The sequence below is a fragment of the Sorex araneus genome, chromosome X, assembly GCF_027595985.1.
Source record: "Sorex araneus isolate mSorAra2 chromosome X, mSorAra2.pri, whole genome shotgun sequence".
Classification (NCBI taxonomy): domain Eukaryota; kingdom Metazoa; phylum Chordata; class Mammalia; order Eulipotyphla; family Soricidae; genus Sorex; species Sorex araneus.
This window is the reverse complement of record NC_073313.1, coordinates 90,763,494-90,777,012: the sequence shown is the minus strand read 5'-3', so window position 1 is coordinate 90,777,012 and position 13,519 is coordinate 90,763,494.

Sequence of the window (13,519 nt, the reverse complement as noted above, 5' to 3'; positions counted from 1 at the left end):
CTAATATCTCTTGATTGTCAGCAATGTGAAAAGGTTCCTTTCTAGCAGGTCTTACTGTGGCGGGAAACTCCAAACAATAGTACTAAGTTTTTTGTTGAAATATTGAAGGTAATCAAAGTAGCAGCTATTTCTTTAGACTGTGAACTAAGCCAAAGCCCCATGCCGGCCGAGGTGAGGAAATATCCTTCTTTCTTGGTTCTTTTCCCTTTTCTGGGAGAAACGCGGTGTGGTGTCCACCATATTATGAAGTCTATTAAGCAGGCATGAACTTAGAGGCGCGGGAATGGGAGGGGGAAAAAAAAGAACTATAAACTTGGAACAGCGGGACGCTTGGGAAGTCTCGGGCCGATACCAGCGCATGCTCTGCTGAGACTCGACCCAGGTGGCCACACTTTTGTGTGGCCACGATGCTGCTGATCAACCAGAATCTGGAGCCTAACTAGACTACTTCCGGTTCCAGAAACTACTTGCAACCATGTCTCTAGAATGAACTAAGCCATAGCCCCATGCCGGCTGAGGACTGGAAATATCCTTTTTTCTCCTCGGGCAGCGTGGTGTCAGCCATAATATGAGGACTATTCATTAAGCAGGCACGAACTTGGTGGCGTGGGAAGGAGAGGTGGAAAATTCTATGTACTTGAAACAACGGGACTTCATATCTTTCCAGTCTCAGCAATGGAAAACTAATTATCAAATGCTGCATTGGCAGTAGGGCTGTCTTTCTTGGGGGAAAACTCCAACAATACTGAATGTTGTGTTGAAATATGGAATGTAATCAAGGTAAAGTGAAAATTAAGTGAGATTTATCAACTAAGCAGGTGGGGATGGGGGTTGGGGGGCGGGGGTGGGAGGTATACTAGGGTCTTTGGTGGTGGAATATGGGCACGGGTGACGGGATGGGTGTTTGAGTATCGTATAACTGAGACATAAACCTGAGAACTTTGTAACTTTCCACATGGTGATTCAATTAAAAAAAAAAAAAAAAGAAGAGATCGACAAGCTACAAAGATGCTTCTGGACCCCAAAGTCACAATCCAGTTAAAAATTTAACTCAGCTTTATCACCCCATTCAAAATTTTAGAATTCCTAGAGTGATATCTCATACCCTACACCACTGATATTCCAGAAGTAACACACCACATTGGATGGAATGTAAAGTAGAAAGCAACCAATCTCGATTAAGAAAATGTTAGCATACAAGGCCTCACCTATAACAAGATGTTAGTGATCTCTTTTACAAGAGCTTAATGGCTCCAGGGTGAGATACAAAAATCATCAGTCACTTTCTTCTAAGGAAATCTTCTTTGATAATTTTTAGCAAATTACTTATAACAAGCAACATAAAATAAATTATTTAGGGCCTGCTATCAGGGTGGTGGTTGGGAAAATTGGAAGTAATGGTGGTGGGAATGTGTAATAGTGGTGGAATTGGTGTTGGAATATTGAATGTAATAAATCACGAACAAGTTTATAAAAATAAATTTAAATTTAAAAATAGCAAAGCAAGAATTTATTTAGAACATAGACAAGAGACATAAGTAAAAATTTAAGAGGATGTACAGATGGCAAATAAGCACTTTTAGATATACTCAATTAGATATTGAAAAACTTCAAATTAAAATCACAATGAGGTATTTAGCTCATTAACACATATCGTAATGTTTTAAATGTTTGAAAAGGAATAGAAACAACAGTTTCTAGCCAAGATGATGCAAAATGAAATCACACATACAGTTCTGGCTGCAATATTGAAATATTGTAGTCACTTGGAAAAATAGTTTGTCATCTTCTTAGAGTAGTAAACATATGCTTACCATACAACCATAAAGTTCAACTCCTGGGAATTTATTCTAGAACAATTAAAAAGCATGCATTCATACAAACCTCTACACAAACACAGATATATAGCAGCTTAGTTTTAATAGGTAAAATCTGGGAACAACCCAGATGTTTTTTAAAAGATGAATGGTTCAGCTTTTGTAGTAGATCCATTACATGGACTGTTACACAGCAGTATAAAAGAAGCACACTATTAATATAACAAACAAACTGTTTAAATCTTGAGGGATGTATGTGGGGAAAATGGCATTATGAAGAGGTTACATATTGTATGATCTCACTTATATCACAGTATTGAAGTCATATTTTTATAGCAATACAAAAATGAGTCATTATCAGTAGCTAAATAAGGAAATGGAAGTGGAGGAAACTGGTTGTGCTATAAAATAGGAGCAACGGTTACGGTTACCATTGTCATGTTGCAAATGTCCTCTGTCTTGACTATGTCAATAGCAGTATCCTAGGCCTGATAATTTACTCTGTTTCTTATCAGCAGAACTGAAAAGTATACACTAGATTTCCCTGCATTCTTTCTTGTTTTTTAAAATGCATTATTATTACTATTGCATGTGAATCTAAAATTTTTTGAAAATTTAGAATCATTATTAAACAGTAAGAAATCTGACTTTTTTCAAGATAGAAAAATTTATATAGTACAAGGGTTAATGTGATTGCCTTATCGTCATCCTTGGTTAGTTCCCTGACACCACATATGGTCACCCAAGTCTTGCCAAGAGTAATTCCAGAGCACAGAGCCAAATAAGCCCTGGGTATGTTCCAAAAACAAAACAAAAACTAGAAAATTTGAAATAAAGAAATCTTGGGGCTGGAGCAATAGCACAGCAGATAGAGCGTTTGCCTTGCATGCAGCAAACCTGGGTTCGATTTCCAGCATCCCATGTGATCGCCTGAACACCCCCAGGAGTAAACCCTGTGCATCGCCAGGTGTGACCTAAAAAGAAAAAGAAAGAAAGAAAGAAAGAAAGAAAGAAAGAAAGAAAGAAAGAAAGAAAGAAAGAAAGAAAGGAAGGAAGGAAGGAAGGAAGGAAGGAAGGAAGGAAGGAAGGAAGGAAGGAAGGAAGGAAGGAAGGAAGGAAGGAAGGAAGAAAGAAAGAAATAGTATTAGGCACCCATTTGTCAACAGGTCTACTATTGACACACTGGACTCTCAATTATTATACCTTGATTTTGATGTGATAAAGGTCTTTGGGCATTGAAATTTTATAAAAGGATACTAAATAGTGAGGTGCCACCCACTTACCAGGACATTCTTCATATTCATGTATAAAAATACCTGTAAACCAAAGAATAGAGCAGAAAGAAAACATTATCATTCTAAACACTACCTAAGTGTATCTAAGAAAGTCACGAATTGCTAAGCTCAGTGAGGTGCTGAAATTATGAGTCTTTAGACAGGTAGTGACTGAACATTTCTAACCATGCATTTTAGATGAGTGAAGATAATAAACTGGTGAGATCCACTTTTAATAGGTCCAAAACAGTGTCTGCACATCCCCTCAAAATTTACAAAAGTAGGCAGAAAACTCAACAAGGTAAATGAAATAAATTGCAGTAGGTGCCCTTGATTTTAATCTGTTTATTAAATGGGGTATACATATAGTCCTAACCATGTATGTCTTACATATATGTCTTACATATTTTAAGTATCTGAAATAATTTTCATAAATTAATGTGAAGCAGATTTATACTAAAATAATAATATGAGTAAACAGGAGTGAGTTTATTTGTTTCTGGGGTGAAATGGAACTGATGTGAGGTATGGAGAAATAAAAATAGAAATGAGACCAGCAAAGAGGGGAGAAATAGAAATACCCTCCAAGAAACACGTATGATATAAATGGATGCTCAATTTATTTAAGTTGCATGCATATTTTTAAAATGTAATATCAAATATATTTATACAAATTCCATATATATAATTTTCCAATCTCAGTGTATTATTTTATACTTAGTTCTTTAGAGATGTGGTTTTGAATGTCAATTTTTGAGTGTTAATAAGACAGTACTGTGTTAAGTACTTTATATAAATCACTTTAATAACAACAACAATTGGATGCATGTATTATTTCTCCTATAGAATGTATTAGGAATCCCAAGTATAGCAAGTTTGTGACAATGTAGCAAATTCACACAGTTTGTAGGTGAGAGCTATGTAATTAAAAGGTATGTTGGCTTGCTTCCAAAGGCTACACACAGGCTCTAGCAAGCATTCCTTTTTAGAATTTTCGTATAAAATCTAGTGATATTGCGAATATTTGTTTTATTTCTCCAATGATTAAAAAGTACTGCCTTTATATTTTAGGTAGAACATTAGAGTAAAATGCTAAATTTACAACTCAGCTAAACATATTGAATCGACTGTTGAGGATTGTTAGGATGAAGTTAAAATACACCTGTGTTTGGTTTCTACTGCTGAATATTTTTTTTTTTTGCTTTTTGGGTCACACACAGCAGTGCACAGGGGTTACTCCCGGCTCTGCACTCAGGAATCACTCCTGGCAGTGCTGGGGGACCATATGGAATGCGGGGAATCGAACCTGGGTCAGCCGCGTGCAAGGCAAACGCCCTACCCGCTGTGCTATTGCTCCAACCCCATCTACTGCTGAATATTTTTGAACTGTTGTCAAATCAGTCTGAATAATTTCAAAAATGTAAAATAAGAGCTGGTGAGATAGTACAGCAGATAGGGAACGGACCTTGAATGTGGTTGACCCAGGTTTTATCCCCAGTACCCCATAGGGACACCTCAGGTAAGGACAGGAGTGATCCCTGAGTGTTCAGTTAGGAGTTGACTCTGACCCTGCAAAATGTGACCCCAAAACAGGAAACAAAACTGCAACATATGTAAAAAGGGAGAAGATTGTAAGATTTTCAGTTACTATATTTCTTACTGTTTAGTACTTCCTAACTCATTAACTTATAGAGCCAATGTACAGCAAACATGAGTCCTTTTCATTATTGCTGGTTAACGTTTACTTAAGTACAGATTCTGCCTGCACATAACACTGTTGATGGGGGCCCATCTCAGCAATTGCCTGTTCTAGAAGAAGTCATTTGTTTATCTGGATTTGTATCACTTGAATCTGGATTCCTGATCCTAGGTGATGGAACTAATTATAGGCAGAAGAATAAGTATAAATCAAGCCATAAAAATTAGGTGACTATATCCTAGTAATAATGAATGAGCTGTGATAATAAAATCCTCATATTTAGTAATTTATAATTTATACCTACTATAATAAACTTACTATGTGTTTACCATTGCTAGACAAGAATGGAATTTTGTTTATTGAATCACACAGATACAAATTGTTCGTGATGGTGTTTTAGTCATACTATGTGCCAACACCCGTCCTTTCACCAGTGTAAATTTCCCACCACAAATGTCCCAGTTTTCCTCCTGATAGTTCCCCCCTCCGTTCCCCAGCCTGCCTCTATAGAAGGCACATTTCTCTCTCTCTCTCTCTCTCTCTCTCTCTCTCTCTCTCTCTCTCTCTCTCTCTCACACACACACACACACACACACACAAACTCTTTCATTTTGTGTGTTATGATTTGCAATACAAGTACTGAAAAACTGTCATGTATATCCCTTTACCTACTTTCAGCACTCAGTTGTCCAAAGTGATCATTTCCAAGTATCATAGAATGGAATTTTTGAAACCCTGATTTGGTGGAAAAGTTGCAAACGGAATTTAATTGAGTAACAGAGTAAAGTGGTGCAATGAAATTTCTCATAGGAATACAGAAGATGGTTGATTGGTAAACAATGAAACTCCTGAATTTCATAACATTTCCTAAAAGCTTAATGCCTTTATCTCTAAATTATTTATCTGTTATACTTTATTTTGGAGGAGCTGCTGGGCATTTTATATGTGTTTCAGTTTAGTCAATTCGAATTTCATGGGCATACATGTACCTATCTCCATTATCGCTTGTCTAAATGTCTCCTAGGATATGTATTCCTCTAAAAATTAATGGAGATCCAATCCAGTGTTTTCTCACATTAAATCCATGTTATAAAATAACTTAATAACCTTCATAGAAAAATGCTGCTCTGTGGAGAATTAAAAATAGGAAGCAGAAATCTGTGGATCTATTAGTCTATCTATGCTTTGATCACACTATGCAGAAATAATTTTTATATATGGTTACTTTAATATATATATAATTATTCAGAAGACAATGGAACAGGGTGTGTGATAGTCTAAAAATAATAATAAGAAACACACAATATGTTCTTTCGATAAATATCTCGCCCACATTTGAAAACACAAAGTAACTAACTGAAAGGTAACTGAAGGTTTATTTAATTTTCTAATTAAGAAAAAACCTTTTTCACTGTATATAGGACAAATACCTTTATTTTTTATATGAGGTTGTTGAAACACTATAATTTACAGAAAGTAAGTTGTACACTAAATGATTAAATCATTATTTTACCACCCTAATGTCCTAACTAGTTGTTATTTATGTACTTATTTATTTAGAATTCAGATAGTAGTCTTGATATTTTAGTAGACTTTGCTAAGCAAATATATATAGGGGCATAGTTATTCAAAACTGAGAACATTATAATAATTCTTATGATGAACATAAAATGACAGACTAGACATGAATATTATTTTATAGGAAAAGAAATGAACAGAGTTATGGGCATTTTCTGATACAAGATTTAAAGGGATTTGAGGATCACTCGGACATTTTATGGGAAGAAAATATATATCAATATTCCAGAAATAATCCTTGCCTTTTTATGCATCTAACACATCAAATAATCCAGTTGGATTTACTGAAAATTATTTTTGTCAGTAGAAAATCAGTGAGCTCAATTGAGTAAACTTTCATCTAGGCTTAGATCTAGGTGTTTATCAAATTCAATCAACTAATCTATTATGACCCTGAAAACTCTACAGTTAACAATACTGGATTTACCTTTAAGAAACAAATCTTCATCAATTGCCCACTACTAAAAAACTAAGTAGAATATTGTATTTTGACCAGAATTACTTTTTCTTCCTCTTCTCTGTCTCCTCCCTCTTCTTCCTCTTCTTCCTTTCCTCCTTCTCCCTCTTCTCCCTCTTCTTCCCCCTCTTCTTCCTATTATTCTTCTTCTTCGGCCTCCTCCTCCTCCTCCTCTCCCTCCTCTCTTCCTCTTCTCCTTCCTCTTCCTCTTCCGCCTACTCTTTTTTTCTCTCTTTTTTTTTTCTTTTGGGCCGCACCTGGTGATGATTAGGGCTTACTCCTGACCATGAACGCAGGGATCACTTGGGGCAGTCTCCGAGGACTAGATACGTTGCAGGGATTGAATTTAGATTAACTGCATGCAAAGCTAATGCTCTTCCCGCTGGACTATCGCTCTGGCTCCTGACCAGAATTTTCTAATTTGAGTAATCAAATTAATAAACTGTTAAGTTTTCAATTCTTTGTAAAATTTGAATTTGACTACAAAAGAGTCCAAAGTCACGAAGTTCCGCATTACCTGGGTTGCATGGGACTTTAGTCATGTGTGAGGCTCAGCCTGAGCATGGACTCTGGGCTCAATGGGACCCAAGAGTAGAGATCCTCTGCCTGCTTCCCCCAGTCTCCGATGGCACAGGTGTCACGCCCATAAGCCACCTCCTACCAGTACCAGACAATCTCCTCATTGGCTACCATCCAGAACTCATGGCTGCTTCTCCCAGAAGGGTGCATAAAATGAGGCCTCTTATCTATGCCACCAGACTCCGCGCCAGGCTGTTTTCACTTGAAGCAGCCCAGAGGGGTGTGGGTGAGAGCTCTCCATGCCCCAAGAGACCCACCCCAGCAGCCAACCTCCACAACCCAACAGCCACCATTCTACAGGCCTCAATCCACACACTCAAGCCAAGCTTCACGTATAAGTGAACATATTCCTAAACCATAAGACACACAAGACACTCCCTACTTATCATTTTCCATAATTACCACACCATATTTGATTGGACGCAAGATGGAGCTGATGCTGCCTGAAACCTACTCCACCCCCCTGCTTTCGAGAACCTGGCTCACCAGCTCGCCTTAGTACGCCAAGCATGGGTCTCTATGCATGATCCCTGCTGAAACTCTACACGTGACTCTTGATGGACATAGCCAGCTGTATTGAAAGATTCAGACAGAATGGTGTCAGCAGGGTACGGAGAAACCGCTATGGTGGCCGCAATGTTGCCGCCTGCCCCAGTCAGGTGGAGTCGAAGTGCCATCAGACATAGAGCCGTGGCAGCAGTGGTCGCAGTGTCTCACCCACTGTGGGGTGCTGTCAGCCAACCAGCGGGTGACCTGGGACTCAGCACAGGTGTTGGACCTGCCACAGATTCTCCTTGATAGGGTCCTGCTCTGCCAGCTGCTCAACAACCTCCTGGCGCACTCCATCAACCTCAAGGAGATCAACCTGAGGCCACAGATGTCCCAGGTTCTGCCCAGAGATGTAGGCAGGTGCATGTTTATCATTGTGCAGATTGTTACAAAATGCCAGTCGACCAAAAACTTACATTCTGTAGACTCGGAACACCTGTAAAGGCGATTAGAGGCTGCCCCAAAAGCCTCTGTTCCTCTCAGAGATCCCAGCAAGCTACTGAGACTAACCTGCCTGCATGGCAGAGCCTGGCAAGCTACCTGTGAGATACTCAATGTGCCAAAAACAGTAGCAACAATAGTCCTCATTCCCCTGATCTTGAAAGATCCACCAATATGTCATTGGGCTACACTAACACGTTACAGGGACAAATGGAGATGTTATTGGTGCCCGCTCAAGCAAATCTATGAACAATGGGATGACAGTGACACAGTGATACAGTGACCACAAAAACTATGATAAATATAATAATATATATTTGTAGCTTAATATAAACTATGTATTATTATATAAGTACATATAAATGTATATGATATAATATTATGTACATATATAATGTATTTATCTTAAATATAATATATCTAAATATATAATATAATATGTGCAGAATCTTCTGCCCCCATCATCATGCTGTCTTAACCGGGGCCCCTTCAGAGGGGAACAGGTTTAGTGTCCCTCCTCGCCCCAAGCAGAGCCCGGCAGACAAAATCCTTCAGAACCCAGCCACAGCCATGCTCAAGGCCACTCTCCATATGCTTGGGTGAGCCTCACCCATGAAGGAACTGACAGTGGAACCCAGGTATCCAGGACTTGTGGCAGAGATCTCCAAGCCTGCTCGGATCAGGACTGGGTGTCTTCCACCTAGATCCCCGGTTTTCCTGTAGTTTGGCAGTCACACCCACAAACTGCCGCTGGCACCATGTTATTTCATCAATAGCCAAGATCCAGAGACTATAAAACAAAGCTCCCGAAAGAGAGCGATACAGAGTCTCGCACAGCAGAGCCTGGCAAGCTACCCGTGGCATATTTAATATGCCCAAAACAGTAACAATAATGGGCCTCATTCCCCGGACCCTGAACATGACAGGGACTAATGAAGACATTACTGGTGCCTGCTCAAGCAACTCGATGAGCAATAGGACAACAGTGATACAGTGAATATGTGCAAATATTATATATATGCATATATAATTCTCACAACCATGGAGGATAAGTACTGTTCTACCTAATTTGCAGATTCTAGCCTCTTAAACTGAGTTGCAACTCCATATAGTGTTGCGAAACTTTGTTTTGTTTTGGAGTCACATACTGGGTATGCCAAAAACAGTAACAATAAGTCTCTCAATGAGAGACATTACTGGTGCCCGCTCGAATATACTATAGATCTCAGGAGTCACTCAGGGGTCACTCCCAGTCATTCCAGGAATTGAACTCATACCACTGAAATGCAAAGCAGGCACACTAGGCTTCTGAGAGATTTTCCTGACCCTGGAGCAATATCAATTTTAAAACTTGTTTATTAATTTATCTACTTTGGTTTAGGGGCCACAACCAGTGATCGTGGCTTTCACTTAGCTCTCCGCTCATGGAATCATTCTTGGTGGTACCTGAGGGAACATATGGAGTGACAGAATTAAATCTAGATCTGTTGCATGCAAAGCAAGCACTTGTCTGCTGTTGTATCACTCCAGCCCTTAATAAACATTAATTTAAAAATATTTCAGTTACCCTGAGTTGCAATTTTACAATACTGTCAAGTATAGGGGTTCATGAGTATAACATCCCAACACCACACTCTCCACCAGCCAGGGTTTCCATTTCCTTCACCATCTGTTCAGGCTGCCTCCCCACCACTTCATCCCCTGCTTCCCCCACGTCTCACCATCAGTTCTTCAGAACCAGGTCTTGGATGTTGACATTTTATGGCCTTTTGTTATCCCCTTACTATGTTTCTTTATATTCCACATAGAAGAGAGATCACTGTCTCTCTCCTTCTGACTAACTTCAGTCAGAAGTCTCCAGATTTTTCTACATAACAGAAAATTTTCTACATAACAGAAGATTTTTCTACATAACAGAAAATTACAAAACTTCATCTTTACTTATAGCTGAGTATTATTCACTGTGTATATATATATGTGTGTATATATATACATATATATATACCCACTGTCCCACGTATATATATGTATATATATATGGGACAGCCTTGGCAAGCTTCCCATGGTGTATTCATATGCAAAATCCAGTAACAAGCTGGATCTCATTCTCCTGACCCTGAAGTGCCCCCAGTGCAACATCCTTAGGAGGGCCGAGTCAAGATGGACTTCTAAGATCTCAGGGAAAGGACGAAATGAGATGTTACTGAGCCCGCCCGAGAAATTGGTGATTAACTGGATTTCATGATTCGTTATATATACATATATATATATATATATATCCTAGATTCTTTTTTTTTCTTTGCTTTTTGGGTCACACACAGCGATGCACAGGGGTTACTCCTGGTGCTGCACTCAGGAATTACTCCTGGTGGTGCTCAGGGGACCATATGGGATGCTGGGAATCAAACCGAGTTGGCCACGTGGAAGGCAAACGGCCTACCCGCTGTACTATCACTCCAGCCCCTTCCCTAGATTGTTAATCCAGTCATATGTTCTTGAAATTTGGGTTGTTTCCAGATTTTTGTTATTGTGAATAGTGCTTTAATAAATATAAAAGAGTAAAAGATTTTTTTTTTGCTTTTTTGCTTTTTGAGACACACCCAGAGATGCTCAGTGGTTACTTCTGGCTCTGGACTAAGGCATTACTCCTGTTGGTGCTTGGGGGACCAAATGAGATGCCAGGATCCAACCAGACTGTTGCCTTCAAGGCAAACATCCTACTTATTGTATTATCACTCTGGGCCCTATCCACTGTCTACCACTCTGGCTCTAGCAAATGTATTTTTGGCCCTTGGGCAAAATGTCAAGAAGTAGAATTACTGTATCATATGGAAGCTCAATTCTTAGTTTTTGAATACTGTCAATATTGTTTTTCAAAAGGTTGGACCAGTTGAATATGTCACAAGCAGTGGGTGAGGATACCTCTTTCTTCACACCTCTACCAACACTGATAAAAACAAAATAAAAATCAAGCAAATAGGGTTATAGTCTACTAAAATTTTTGCATAATGAAACTGTCATTTGTTTCTAGACATATTCTAGAATGGGATGATATAGTTATGTGTCATACACTTGATCTAAATTTTTAATTGTAATACACATAAATGTTCTATTTATATACTTATTTTACAAAACTATATACCTGGAATCTTTAAGAAAAAGTGGAGTGGGAGCAATAGTACAGCAGGTAGGTTATTTGCCTTACACACGGCCAACCTAGGTTCGCTCACCAGCATCTCATATGGTCCCCCAAGCACCACCGGGAGTAATTCCTGAGTGCAGAGCCAGGACTAACCTCTAAGCATCACCGGGTGTGACTCCGAGAGAAAGAAAGAAAGAAAGAAAGAAAGAAAGAAAGAAAGAAAGAAAGAAAGAAAGAAAGAAAGAAAGAAAGAAAGAAAGAAAGAAAGAAAGAAAGAAAGAAAGAAAGAAAGAAAGAAAGAAAAGGTGTTGCCAGCAGAAATATTGTGAGAAACCCTGCTATAGATTAGATAACACTTAGAGATACTGTTGTACTGCTACTTAGTGTCAGAAGCAAATAAATACTTTTTTCCCCAAACTCTTCAGCTTTACCTCAACTTTACCATTAAATTTACTCAGGTTTTCTCAAAGTATTATAGACTACTTATCTTAAACATTGTGTGTGTTCTGCAGTGAAAAGCATTTGGCAAACTGATGTACAATATGTTCAATTTGGAGAAATTAAAAGTACATGTTATCTGAGAAATTAACCTGACAAACCTGTAGAAAGGAAATGTATTACTTTCATCAGTATTTAATTTTATGTTTTAATAATAGTTTAGGTAACATGGTTACAATTGCATCAATGTTTATGGTATTTATAGGTGCATCTGCCTCACCTCACCATAACCATAGTGCCAGATCCTACACTAATTTCCTTTTATTACTTCCAACCCATCTCATTACCCTCTATTCAAGGCCTTACTTGTAATTCTATTTTATTAAAAAAAATCTCTGTTTCCTATTATACACATTTCCAAAGGAAATATTTTGATAAATATTAATTTCTGTCAGTCATATGTGCTTTTCCAACTTACTTCCCAGATGGGATTAATATGTCCATAGGTTGGGGGGTTCGAACAAAATATATCATGTTACAAGTTAGAAAGAATGAACAAAAAGAAGAAAGCTTAATTGCATTACTTTTGTGGTTTTGTCAGTGCATGGTGGAAAGCTAAAGTTGATATCAGGAACAGTATAAAATGGTGGTAAAATGTAATTGAATTCAATATGTTTCATATTAAATAGCTTCACATATAAATGTAAATTATGTTTTGAATAAAATATTATTAGATATTATAGACTAGATTAAAATATCATATCTCATTTTACAACTACTGTTTCTCCAGAGACAGTAAGAGATACCTGTTTCTCTCTCACTCACTCTCTCTCTCTCTCTAGCAGTAGCTCTATATCTCTAGCTCTATATTCTATAATCTATAATCTTTTATAGAGGGAGGGAAGAAGAAAGTAGGTAATAGGTCGTCTTTAAAGACTTGGTAGAACTCACTAACAAAATTATCTAGACATGGATTTTGTTTTGGTGGAGACTTTTGATTACTGTTTATATTTTCTTATAACTTGTCTGCTTAGGTTTTCTGTTTCCTCCAAACTCATTCCTTGGAGGTTATAGCATTCTAAATATGCACCCATTTTCATCTTGGTTCCCCAATTTAATAACATAAAGTGTTCATAGTCATCTCTTAAAGACTTTTGCATGTCTGAGTGCTTGTATTATAACTTCTCCCCTTTTGTTTTGGATCTTATCTATTACGGTTTTCTCTCCTTTCTTTATGTTTCTATATAAGGGTTTGTGTATCTTGTTTACTCTATCAACCAGCTATTAATTTTATTTGTACTTTGTATTGATTTTTCATTTCTATCTTATTTCTGCATTATGTTTTATTATTTGTTTGTTCTTGTGAATTTATTTTTATTTGACTTTGAGCTAAGAAAAAAAAATTTGATGTGATTTTAATCCTCAAATCTTTACTGATACTTATGTGTGGTCTTTCCTGGAGAATGTTCCATGTACTTTGATCTGTCTATTGTTGAAATTGGACGTTACAGTTTCTTGTTACTATTGTATTTCAGTTATTGTCTC